Raw genomic sequence first — 14,275 nt, forward strand, 5'->3', positions numbered from 1 at the left:
TAAGCCTCCCAGTTTCAGTCAGGCCATTGATCCCTTGGATGCAGATGATTGGTTGAGAACTATGGAAAAGAAGCTTGAGGTTGCTCGAACTGATGAAGAGGATAAGGTTCCATTTGTAAAACATTATCTGGAAGGCGCTGCTGCTATATGATGGGAAAATGAAAAATCCATAGGGACTGCTAATGAAGCAATTACCTTGTCAAGATTCAAGGAGCAATTCCGAAAATATCACATCCCTATGGGAATTATGAAGACTAAGCAGCATGAATTTCTCGCGCTCCTCCAAGGAAGTCAGTCAGTAGGAGAATATTTGCAGAAATTCAATCAGCTGTCATGTTACTCTCAATATGACGTGGCCACTTAAGAAAGGAAGATGGACAGGTTTCTTGGTGGATTAAACCCGCAACTTCGGTGTGCTCTCAGTGTGTTCGATTTCCCAGATTTCTAAACCCTGGTGAACAAGGCTTTCATTGCTGAAAGGGAACACAAGATTGTATCACATAATAAGTCTGCCCATAACGATCACAAGCGCAAGTTTGAGCCCAAAAAGGAAATGCAACCAGTGCAGAAGGTTCGTACCTGGCAGCCAACTCAGGTAGCATACCAGCCTAATTGGAAACAAAATATTAACCAGGCCACCACCCAAGTCAAGAATGATGTGCTCAACCCAGTTCTGGAAAATCGCCTGCGCAGCAATTCTTGTTACAGTTGTGGACAAACCGGACATTATGCCAAACAGTGTCCCAAGAACAAACAAGTCAATGTTATGTTCAAGCCACAAATCCATTATTTGGAGGCAGGTCCAAGTGAGCACGACGTCACGGGATACGTTCATCACATTTCCGCCGACGAAGCCCAAGAAAATCCCAAAGTCGTCATTGGTATGTTCCCTGTTAATAACATACCTGCAGTAATTTTATTTGACTCTGGGGCTTCCCACTCTTTTATTTCTCGGAGTTTTGTTGCCCAAAAAAAATTCCTTGTTTGCTTTTGGGCAAGAATATGCTGGTACAAACCCCGGGATCTCTTATCAGATGCAACCTAGTCTGCCGCAATCTGGAAGTCAGTATCAACGGGATCCGTTTTCCAACCTCTTTGGTACTTATTGAGTCTGATAAGTTGGATGTTATCTTGGGTATGAATTGGCTGACTCAGTACCAAGTGTGCATAAATTGTGCGACCCGAGAAGTAAACTTGACCGGCCAAGAGGGACAAACTACAAAGTTTATTGCTCGTAGGAGCATACCCTCCAAGGAAATGGTCTTTCCAGCAATAGCTAAAATGGAATTAATTCCGGTGGTTAGCGAGTTCTGATGTATTCCCAGAAGAATTGCCAGGCATGCCACCTGATCGAGAGCTTGAGTTTGCAATAGAACTTGTGCCCGGAACCACACCAATACACAAGAAATATTATCGAATGCTGTCATCCGAATTAGTGGAGCTAAAGAAACAGCTTGATGAAATGCTCCAAAAAGGGTATAAATGGCCACGGTAGTTCATGCTTTAAAATTTTGGAGACACTACCTCATCGAAAAAGGTGCCAAATTTTTACCGATCACAAAAGCCTCAAGTATATATTTACTCAGCCGGATTTAAATCTCCATCAACGAAGATGGCTTGAGTTGGTCAAGGATTATGACCTTGGAATAAATTACCATCCGGGTAAGGCCAACGTGGTCGCCGATGCACTCAGTCGAAAGCCCGTCAGTTTAAATGTCATATTGGAATCTTTGCCTTCCAAACTTAAAGAAGAGATTGCTTAGCTCAACCTACTCATAGTTGAGGCTGGCCTTGGCAATATTCTGAAGGTTACCCCTACTCTTGAGGAAGAAATCCGCAAAGCCCAGCCAGGCGATGCCGATCTGCAGAAACGTATTAAGTCTTCCGATTTTTCGAAGGATCAGTGCGGTACCCTCCGATTCAGGGGAAGCATTTGTGTGCCTAATCAAGCGGATCTGAAGCAGAAAATTCTGTTAGAAGCCCACGAATCCTCGTATTCAATCCACCCGGGCGGTACAAAAATGTATGAAAACCTTCGACAAATATTTTGGTGGGATGGAATGAAGAAAGACATTGTTTATTTCGTGGCCTGTTGCGACATATGCAGCAAGGTAAAGGCAGAACATCAGAAACCAGCTGAACTTCTCCAACCGCTGCCAGTGTCAAAATGGAAATGGGATGATGTCTGTATGGATTTCATCACAGGACTACCCAAGACCCGACGGGGCAATAATGTGATCTGGGTCATAGTGGATACATTAACCAAGGTGGCCCACTTCCTCCCAATTAGAACCTCATACCAAGCAGATGAGCTTGCACGACTGTATGTATCCAGAATAGTCAATCTGCATGGAGTTCCCCGAACCATCACCTCTGACCGAGGTTCGCTTTTCACCTCCGCTTTTTGGTCTCGTCTCCATCAGGCCCTCGGAACGGAATTGAAACAGTACCGCTTATCATCCTCAGATGGATGGGCAGACAGAAAGGGTAAATCAGATACTCGAAGATATGCTCCGAGCCTATGCTTTGGCCCAAGGACCACAATGGGAAGATTTCTTGCCGTACGCCGAGTTCTCGTATAACAATGGCTTCCAGACCAGTTTAAAGATGTCACCATATGAAGCTTTGTATGGCCGTAAGTGCGGCACTCCGTTAAACTGGTCTCAAACCGGAGATAGCCCTATTTTTGGAATGGATCTCATGTTGGAAGCCAAAAAGCAAGTCAAGGAGATCCGAGACAGATTGCAATTGGCCAAATCGTGATAGCAAAGTTATTACGATGCAAAGCACCGACAGATCAGCTTTGAACCCGGAGAACATGTCTACCTTCGAGTCACGCCTATGAAAGGAATCAAGAGGTTTCAAACCCGTGGAAAATTGGCACCCAGGTTTATTGGTCCATTTCCCGTTATGACACGAGTAGGTGTTGTGGCATATCAGTTGGAGTTGCCCCCTAAGCTGTCAGACGTGCACAACGTGTTCCATGTTTCACAATTGCGACAATGCATATCACGGCCCGAGAAAAAGACCGATTTGATAGAGATAGAGCTGGCAAAGGACTTAATCTATGAAGAGAGGCCAGTGAAAATTTTGGATCAAATGGAAAGGGTCACTCGCAGTAAAGCACGAAAGTTTTACAATGTCCAATGGATGCATCATACCGAGTCAGAATCAACCTGGGAATCAGAAGAATTTCTAAGGGCATGTTATCCAGAATGGTTTTCCCAAGCAACCGAATCGCGAGGACGAGATTCATTCTAAGTGGGGGAGGTTTGTGACAGCCTGGTTTTTGCCCTCTCTTCTTTGCCTGATTTTCAGTTGAGTTGGTTTTGGAATTTGGAGTTTGCAATCATTTCATTTGGACTTAACCACTTGGGTACCCCTTGATTTTCACCCAAGTGTTCCCTCTCCTCCTCACAACCATCATTTCACCCCTGGTCCAACCCAAAAATATTGGTTGGAATATTTTTCTTAAATGAAAAATATTCATTTTGACCTCCAAAACCCTAGCTAACCCTTTGAGCTCCAAAGCAACCCTAATTTTTCTTGCCCCAAAAATCCTGAGAAAAATCCCAATTATTCTTTGGACCCTAGGGCACCTTTCTGAGCAAAAATATTTCACCTCTCTTTGGAATATTTTGGCTACAAAAAATAAAGTCATTTCTGGACAGAAATGGTAGTTTGTACAGCAACTACCTTTTTACTAGGTCCATTGTAGCTGGTTTTTCCTGTGCCTATTTACCTTAGTAAGTGTAAGTAAAACCCCAAAGCTCAGCCCTTGATTCCCAGTAGTTTGACCATAGTAACTCTCCAAAGTTACTGTCCAGTAACTTGTCAGCAGCACAAAGTTATTTCTACTTCACCTGGATCTTAGCCAAACCGTGGTAACAACTCAGTTTACTAAGGACTACACGCCAGACATCTTTGTTAGTGCGTAGTGTGGCCTGATGTCACGGTTCACACGGTGACCGCATTTGTCCAAGCGTGCTGGCATGCCAAACACGTGCTCTGCGTGCCGCCAGACGCTCTGTTGAGCGCGTGCTCGCTACATAGTCGGCCCAGGCATGCCACCCCTCGCCATCATCCTCGTCTCCACCTCCATAACTCCCCCCAGATTCTCACCAACGCCGGAGCTCGCCGCAGCGAGCTCGGGCACGGTCCGGCCAACGGCATGCACTGTGCTCGTCGCTTTCCCCCTCACTCATGTGCTCGTCCGCGCCCGTGCATAGTTCCAGCATGACCTACGTCGTCTTGTCCCTCTCTCTCTGGCTCCGTTCATCGCCGGGCGCCATGGACAGGTCTCCTCCGGTGGAGCCCGAACCCTCCTTGTTGCCCGCCTATATAAAGCCACCACCCCAACCTCTTGGAGCACCTATAGCCACTCCCACTCCCTCCTAGAACCAGTAGAAGCCGCAGCCCGGCCGGGCAGGCTGCGTGCTGCCGTCTCGAAGCCGAGCTCGGTGGTGATCCCCTCTGGATCGTTCCCGTAGCTCCGGTCCCTCCCAAGCCAAGGCGACCCCACCAGGGCCTCCACCTCTCCTCCGTGAAGCCAACCCACCCCGCTGGAGCCCCTGGAGCCACCCCAAGCCGCCCTCGTCTTCATCTCCGGCAACCTCTACCCTCTGCCTCCGCTGGAGAGGTCGATTCCGATGCCGTCTGGTCACCGCTAGCTACGCTACAGGTACGGGCAGGTGCGCAAACATCTCCTCCGTCGATCCCTCCCTCTCGTTTGACTCCAAGAAGCCTCATCGTCGGCGTGTGCTCCGGCGAAGCGCCGCCTCCCTCTGTTTCCCTCTCCCCCTCCCTCTGGCCTGACTAGTGGGGCCCGCTAGTCAGCCACTCATTACGCGCGTGAAGCGGTATGAGTGGTGGCGCCCTGGGAGTTTACGCCTTCGACGTCACCCCCCCTGTTTATTTATTTGAAATTCATTTAAATTCTAGGAACCTTCAAACAACCACAACTTTTTACCTAAAATTCCAAATGCATTGATTCTTTTTGCATTGTGTTCTTTGACCAAAAATCTAACAGCACCCAAGAGATGGGATTTTTCCTTGCTGTCTAGATTTTCTGGTAATTTTCAGAAGGTTCCTTGATGTTTTCTTTTTGTGGTTTTGTTTATTTTCAGAAGAGCCAGCTTGTCTTGAGGATCACCAAGAGCTTTGTGAACCTCATCAGCACTAAGGCAAGCCACAACAACATTTTTATAGTGCCACTTCAATATTTGTGATTTTCCTACTTGAACTCATAATTATTCTTGCATTTAAATTATTTATATGATAATTATACTCTGTGAAAATGCTTGATTTACAGAAAGTTTGAAGTAAAACTTGTTGATAAGCTAAGAAGAAATTAGTGATGAGTAAAGAATAAATGACATGGTCATGGAGTTTGATAATTAGTTTAATTATTATTCTTGCATGAGGAAAAATGATGGTATTGTTAGAAATGATTCTGGAATAAGTGAGGTTTGATCTTAACTAGAGAAGTATCTTAATTTGATGATGGCTCCATGGGAGCGTGGTTGATTCAGTTATTTTTATGGTTATGTGGTGCATGGGTAGTGTGCATAGCATGGCATTATGACACCGATTGTTTTCATTTAAGTTGAACCTGATAAATAACTCAACTTGAATATGTTATTTACCGGGTCATGGTGCCGCTGAAACGAGTCTTTCCCAGTGCAACCACATTTGCCAGTATGGGACGGCCTTAATGTGTTTCATTGTCGTGTCTCTGGTCGGTGCCTCCATTTGGGGAAGGTTATGGGCGTGCTGTACCCTGGCCCGGTAGGCAAGCATAACCTTGTGAGCCCGTTGTTAAGTTAAGTTTTAGTACCGGGTCCCAGAGTGGATCGTGGTCACGACGGTGGTCGAGGTGTCTGGTGGTAGACACGGGGCCACCCAGGACTAGCCCGATGGGGACTGAGTCGGAATGGCCGGGAGAGTGTCATGACAATGAAATGGTTTCGTCGGAATGCCATTGGTCCACCCGAATGGGAGTGCGAGGCCATGGGTTCCGTAGTGTGGGTATAATGTACTAACCTCTGCAGAGTGTTTTAATCTATCGATAGCTGAGTCCACGATTACGGACACGCCCGAAAGTAGGGTACATCATGGGTCAACACTTAATAAAATTTGCACACTAAGTGTGTACTGAGGATGGCAATGAGGCCATCGTGTTGAGCTGGACCATGAGTTGGTCGGGTGGTGATCGCCGTAAGGATCACGGGCCATGAGTTGGTCGGGTTGTGGTCGCTGTAAGGATCACAAATGTGTTTTAGAGATTATTATGTTTGTGGTCTGGAAATGATCACGTCTGGTAAGCAAGTCCGGGTAATGAGTACCAGTTGAGCATAGTCACAACATGTTGGATATATGGTTGCATTGTTGATTAAATGGTTAAATATCATGATATTATTTGTCATTATGTTTATGTTGGTTGTGAGCTTGCAAGTACATTCAATGTACTGACCTGGCGTGTCATGCCAGATTTCAGGAAAGTCTCGTTGGGAAGGAATGTTGTCCGAGTCTAGATCGTGTCCACATCGGTGTCCCTGTGCTATGGAGTCCCGCTACGATATTGTTCCGCTGTCGAGTAGTTGACATGATCGAGACTCCTTTATGTTCACTAAATAATGTACATAATGTTCAGTCGCACCGTGTGTGCCGCTTGGCCTCGCTAACTGTTGTAATATAAACTATGCTCCGCTAGCATGAATAAAGCGGTTGTTTTTCTGTACCAAGTTGTTGTGTGTTGCCAGAAGAGAAGATCTCTGGGCTGGCAATGCAACGTAAACCGGTCGCTCTGAGCCGGGGTGCCACAGATACTCGGAGTGACAAATCCTAATATTGATATATGTCAACCCAACAAACACCTTCGGAGATACCTGTAGAGCATCTTTATAATCACCCAGTTATGTTGTGACGTTTGATAGCATACAAGGTATTCCTCCGGTATCCGGAAGTTGCATAATCTCATAGTCAAAGGAATATGCTAAGCTAATGAATGGGTCTTGTTCATCACATCATTCTTCTAATGATGTGATCCCGTTTATCAAATGACAAACATGTCTATGGTTAGGAAACTTACCATCTTTGATCAACGAGCTAGTCTAGTAGAGGCTTAATAGGGACACGGAGTTTTGTCTATATATCCACACATGTATCAAGTTTCCGGTTAATACAATTCTAGCATGAATAATAAACATTTATCATGAATAAGGAAATATAAAATAACAACTTTATTATTGCCTCTAGGCGTATTTCCTTCAGAACCATGTCAACCATAACATATTTTGAGACGATACCTCTAGAATAATCACGGTGTTAGAGATATTATGTTTTATGAAAATAAGCTATCTGTTGATGCAAAACACATCATATTATCTAAAGTTGTGCTTTCTAGAAAAACACAGTTTCTTATTATCTTACACTAAAAAAACACCGGTCGGTTGTCTCGCTTTCCATTTGCAAGCCCAGCTTATCGCTGACATCCTACAAACACCGAATAACCAGGCCTCTGCCCTGCTTATTAGGCTCGGTAGCCTTATTCAAGCAGATCTGACGTGAGAGCTATGTCTCGCTTATAGCGAGACCATAACTTCTCTTGTTGAAGGCTTTTTTAGCTCGCACAGAAACAGGGTTGGTCCGTTTATTTTCTTTCTTCGATCGCAAGCATGCGACACTTGCTCACGGAAAAACCTATTTGACACATATTGCGTCAAACTGTCGACGAATCGCACAGGGGATGCGACTAGCCACCGTTTTGGGCTGGCCCATCCTTAGCGTACGTACAAGTTCTGGTTTTGGGAACCTTCTAGAGCATTCCCATACGGTTCCTTCTGGTTTGGGGAACCATCTAGAAGGTTCCTGAAAATATTTTTTTTATTTTTTTATTTCCTTTTTCTTTTTTACTCTTTCTGTTTTTCTCTTCTTCTTTTTTCTCGTTCTTTTTTTACTTCTCGTTACTTTTTTGTTTTCTTTCCGTTTTTTTTTCAAGTTAGTTTCTCTTTTTAACAAAATTTTCTTTCTTTGGTTTTTTAATTTCTTTTTCTTTTCTTCTCTTTTTTCTCAATCTTTTGTCATAATATTCAAGATTTTTTCATGTTCCAAAAATGTTCAGTTTTCGAGAAAATGTTCTCAAAATTCAAAAATTGTTCTCATTACACAAGAAAACTCCAAACTTTAGAAATTCAAAAAATGTACCGGATTCTACTTTTTTTTCAGCTATTCAAAAAAATCAGGCTTTCAAATTTGTTAAGGATTTTTCAAAATTGTTCTCCGATTCAATACTTGTTCTCAAGATTCAAAAAATATCCGTGCTTCAAAATTTATTCTTCATTTTGAAATTTGTTTTCAAGATTCAAAAAATGTTTATGCTATAGAAAATTGTTCACAAATTCAAAATCATTCATCTTTTCAAAAAATGTTCAGTTTTCAAAAAAATCTTCTCAAAATTCAAAAATTGTTCTCATTGCACAAAAATGTTAAAAACTTTTGAAATTCAGAAATCACGTATTCAAAAGAGATTCATTCTTACAAATTTGTGCGGGATTTTTCAAAATTGTTCTCCGTTTCAAAATTTGTCCTTAAGATTTAAAAAATGTCCGTGCTTTAAAAAATTGTTCGTGCTTCAAAATTTGTTCCCCGTTTCAAAATTTGTTCTCAAGATTCAAAAAAGTTCATCCTTAAAAAGTTGTTCACAAATTCCAAAACCTTCATTTTCCAAAAAATGTTTGATTTGTTCGCATGCAAAAGTTATTCGTGTTTCCAAATTTTGTTTTAGAATTTGAAAAATGTTCCCGTTTTTGAAAAATTGTTCTTGTTCAATTCTTTGGATTGTTTACAAATGTTCCATTTTTTTAATTTCCTCTCCAACATTCGTTGCGTGCTTAAAAATGTTTGAGTTTTCTCAAAATTCTTAAAAATTTTGAAAAATTCTCCCGTTTGATAAAACATTCACGTTTTGTTTTCGAAAAAAAGTTTTGTGTTCAAATTTTTGTGAACATTCGGATCGATGTTTGAGTTTTTTAAGGTGTTGCGATGTACTATAATCAAGAAACGTCACTACCTCAACTGTTTAGAGTCATATGCTCTCAAGCAGCCGGTCTTGGGTTCGAACCACAACAACGCAACCTTTTCTAATTCCAGTGTTATCTACTTATTGCTAGCAAGATGGGCCCAGTAAGCACGCGCGGCGCATAGGATCCTTGCTCGCTGGTTCGAATCATTTTTTTCTCTTCTGGTTTTTAGTTTCTTCTTTGGTTTTCTCTAATTTTTGTTTTTCCTTTGATTGTCAGTTGGTTTTCTTCTTTTATTCATGGTTTTCTTTGTTATTTAATTGCTTTTCTTCATTACTTTCTTGGTTTTCACCACTTTTTGGTTTTGTCTTTCTTTCTTTCTTGATTTTCATTTTTTTATGTTTTCTTATTTCTTTGTTTTCTCTGGTTTTCTTTGTTTTCCTTTGCTTCGTACTATGTTTTGTTCCTTTGCATTGTTTTCTTCAGTTTTTCATTCTTTGTTTTCCTTATCATTGTTTTTCTAGTTGGGTTACTTCATTTTTTCGTTGATTTTCATCGGGTTTTTTATTCAACACATGTTAAAAAAAATCAGTTCACATTCAACATTTTTATTATACATCAGAAACATTTTTATATACATGTTTAACATTTTTCGAATACATGATTAACAATTTTTGAAAACATAGATTTTTGGATGTCTACTTTTTTTCACATATAAATTGTAACTTTTTGGTACATATCCAATACACATTTAACATCTTTCAAATACAACATTTCATTTTTTGAATACATGGTCAACATTTTTTATATACACATTTAACATTTTTTTTCAAATGCTTGATCAACATTTTTTAAGTACAAGATTAACATTTCCTAATACATCATCAACCATTTTTACACACATTTGACATTTTTCAAGTGCTTGATTAACATTTTCGAAATGCAGGAGTAACATTTTTGTAATACGTAGTCAACATTTTTTCTATACCCATTTAAAAAAGTTTAAATCTTGATTAATTTTTTTCAAATTCAAGATAAACATTTTAAATACATGATAAAAAAATTTATACACATTTAAGAATTTTCTATTGATTGATTAACATATTTCAAATTCTTGTTTAATATTTTTTAAATGCTTGATTAACATTTTTTAAATATATGATCAACTTTTTCACACATTGTATATTTTTTCATAAAACATTTTTCAAAACCTTGCTTGCCATTTTTTGCAAATATTTTATTAAAATGTTTTCAATAATATATTTATTTAGAATACTTGGAAGTATAAACAAAAATAAAAGGAAAAAAACGAGGTTTTGGCCTCCAACGTACCTGGGCCGACCCATCTCGCGCTGCCTTTTATGCGAGGGTCCCTACGTCTCGCTAAAAATGAGACATTGGGGCATCGCAGATCTGTGGGGATCCTATACGGCGCGTACGGGACCTCCTATACGCCGCATTATGCGGCAGGAAGTCGGGGCTTCGCATAGAGCAGTGCTTCGACTGGGCCGGCCCTGCTAGCAGTGTTAAAAAAAGTGCCTTACTGCTCCGCTGCAAAGCCAATTAGCTAGCAACTGTGCCTTACTGCTCTTCGTGATGCACATGCAACGCAAATACTTTAATATTAGATACAATCGCCTGATCGGGTTATTTTCCTTTTTTTGTCATTTCTTCAAAATACTAAATAATTTTTTTAAATGACGAACGTTTTTGCCAAGCACGTACGAGTTTGAAAAGTTGTGTATTTTTTAACCACACTTGTAAAAAGGGATTGATTTTTGAAGATGTGTAGAAATTTTGAAAAACAGGAACCTTTTTTACAAAATGTTAAAAAAAATGAATTTGTGAACGAAATTTAAAGCATGAACATTTTTTGATTTTCCGCACAAACCTTGAAGAACCGGACCATTTTTAAATACCGATCAATTTATGACAATCATGGACAAATTTCAAAAACAGTGAACAATTTTTGACTTTGTGAACATATTTTTCAAAATAGGAACAGTTTATGAATTTGTGAACAAATCTTGAACAATAGACACATTTTCTAAAAACTCCGAACATATTTTGAATTTGTGAACAAATTTTCCAAATGGGAAAGTTTTGAATTTGTGTACAAATTTGGAGAACAATTTTTGAAGCACGAACATTTTTTGAATTTTGTGAACAAATTTTTAATTGGGGAACAATTTTCAGAAAATCCCCAACAAATTTGGAAGCGTAAATTTGTTTTGAATAGGTGAAAAAAATTAAAATCCGATACATTTTCTGAATTTTGAATGTTTTTGTAATGAGAACAATTTTTGAATTTTGAGAAAAAAAAATTGTGAAAACTGAATTTTCTTTTAAACAAGAATGTTTTGGAATTTGTGAACAATTTTTTAAGGCAATAAATATTTTTGAATCTTGAGAACAAATTTAGAAACGGAAAACAAATTTCAAAGCATGGAAATTTTTTGAATCTTCAGAACAAATTTTGACACGGAGAACAATTTTGAAAAATACCGAACAAATTTGGAAGCATGTATTTTTTTTAATACATGAAGAAAAAATTTAAATCCTGTACATTTTCTGAATTTTCAAAGTTTTAAACAATTTTAGGATTTTGAGAAGATTTTTTTGAAAACTGAACATTTTTTGGAAACATGAAATATTTTGAAAAAAGTTTGAAAGAAAAAGAAACAAAAGCCCAAATAAAGAAATATTTTGAAAAGAGAAATTAACTTGAAAAGGAAAACTGAAAGAAAACAAAAGAGTAACGAAAAGAAAACAAAAACAGAAAAAGGAAGAAGAAAAAATAGAAAGAATAAAAAAGAAAAAAAAACGGTTCAGGAACCTTCTAGATGGTTCCCAAAACTAGTAAGAACCGGCTGAGAACGCTCTAGAAGGTTCCCAAAACCGGAACCTGGTTGACGCTACAGGCCCGGCCCAAAATCTCTCGCTAGTCCCCTGTGCGATTCCTCCACACTTTGACGCAAAGAGCATAGGGAATTCCGGCGCGTACCGCGCCCGCGAGCGCCGTGGCGCGTACCCCCGCCTCTCGCGCTGCTGTTTCTATGGGCCGGCCATTTCGGGGTTTAACCTCAACCGATTTTGTGAAGGTTCTAGAACCTTCCCTGAACCGAGTTTTTTGTTTTTCTTTCGGTTTTCCTTTTTCTTTTTTCGTTTTTTCTTTTCCTTTTTCTGTATTCTTTTCATTTTTTATTTACTTTTATGTTTTCATTTTTATTCTTGTTTTTCAATTTTCGAAAATCTATTAATTCGCGATTTGTTTTGAAAATCGTATTTTTTTGAATAATGAACATTTTTTCCATAATTGTGGTTTTGTTTTACTAAATTGTTACTCTTAAATCATGAACATTTTGTTTTTGAAACTGTGATCATTTTTGAAAAACTCATGATTTTTTTTTTCGAAATCATGAACAATTCTTTTAGAAATTTGTGAACATTCTCTTAAGTCATGAACATGTTTTCCAAATCATGAACATTTTTTTGAAATAATGAACATTTTGAAATGGAAGACTACTTTTTCAAAATCATGAACATTTGTTTCAAATTCATGAACATTTTTAGAATTAGAAAACATTTTTTTGAAAATCATAAACATTTTTTTCCAAAATCGTGAACATTTTTTTGAATCGTGAACATTTTTTCCAAATTCGTGAATATTTTTCAAATTAGCAAACATTTCTTTGAGTTTTTTTAATTATGAACATTTTTAAAAATTCTGTATCATTTTTTTTACAAATTCGTGAATAGTTTTTGAATTCTAGAACATTTTTCTATAATCATGAACTACTTATTTTGTGAACATTTTTCAATTGCATGAACATTTTTTTGAAATCATGAACATTTTATTAAATTCATGAATATTTTTAAAATTTGTGAACATTTTTTGCCAAATTCATGAACAAATTTTGAATTACCGAGCATCTTTTTTATGTCCCGAGTTATTGAAAAAAAGAAAAAAAAAGAAGGAAAAGAAGAAAAAGAAAACATCCACACAAAAAAACCGGCGGCGTCCCGGCCACACATGGGCCGGCCCATAAGGTGAGCAGGTGGTGCGCGCCCGTTTCCTTCGCAGCGCTTGCTGTGCCCTATAGGCGCTCCCCCAGATATGAACCGAGGCTAACTTGGAAAGGCCTAACTAACTTCACAATGGGTACTACTCAAAAAGAAAACAACAGGAACTAACTACAAAATGGGTGAGCTTATTGGGATGGCCCATATTTGCAAGCCAAGCTAGTATTTTCTAAGTTTTTTCTTTGCTATGAGCAAATAGCATTTTCTAAGGTTCCCTACGTCTCGCTTAGGCGCCCCAGATCTGAACCGAGACTAACTTGGAGGCCTAACTAACAACACAATGGGACCACTCAAAAAGACAAAAACTAAAACTAACTGAGTTTATTGGGATGGCCCAAAATTGCAAGCAAGAGCAGTATTTTCTATGTTTTTTTTTCTGCTATGTGCAAATAGCATATTCTAAGGTTTGCCAATGATATCATGATAAAAAGGGCATAAACACTATCGACAAAGATACATGGAGGCAAGATGCCATGGAAAAAAAGGCAAAACACCATTGACAACGACACATGGGAAAGATGCCAAGATCGGATAGCCCACATCCACCTGCTATCGTAAGTCTCACTCACCTGGCTCTGCAAAATCTTGCCAAACATGTCCATGGACCACCCTGAAAAAGTGAAAATGACTGCAATAATGTGCGACCCCATAAACTTCTTCCCACAAACAGCAGGAAGCGACAAGGGGCATGAAAGTGCTTTAAAAAAAACAAGGGGCATGAAAAGGCATCAACCACCACTGTAGCTGTATGGCCTTAATTAGTTGTGAACTGTGATCCTTGCAGCTGAGAAAATTTACATCTGGAGTTTTGTTTTGTTATATGTGACAAGAAGTCTTTATCTACTCTCCTTGCCACCAGGCTATAGCACCCTTGTCCATCTCAAGCATCTTCTGCATTCCACCACAAGGCTGAACTCTCACTTGTGATCAATTTGTTTTGAAATGGATTCGAAAGATTTGTCAGATCGATTAATTAAAGAGAAGAGAATTACCCAGTTAATTAATGAAAACCGGGTGCCTTATGTCTTGGCAGAAAGGCCATGTAGAGTTGTACTATCACCTATTTCTACTATTTTTATTTCTTCTAATAGGTTTTCCCTTCTTATATTCTCAGTTTTCTTCATTTTCTTTCTTTGCAAGATTTAGTATGTCATCTATCCATGTTTTAGGGG

This window comes from Triticum aestivum, chromosome 4B, assembly GCF_018294505.1.
Source record: "Triticum aestivum cultivar Chinese Spring chromosome 4B, IWGSC CS RefSeq v2.1, whole genome shotgun sequence".
Lineage (NCBI taxonomy): Eukaryota > Viridiplantae > Streptophyta > Magnoliopsida > Poales > Poaceae > Triticum > Triticum aestivum.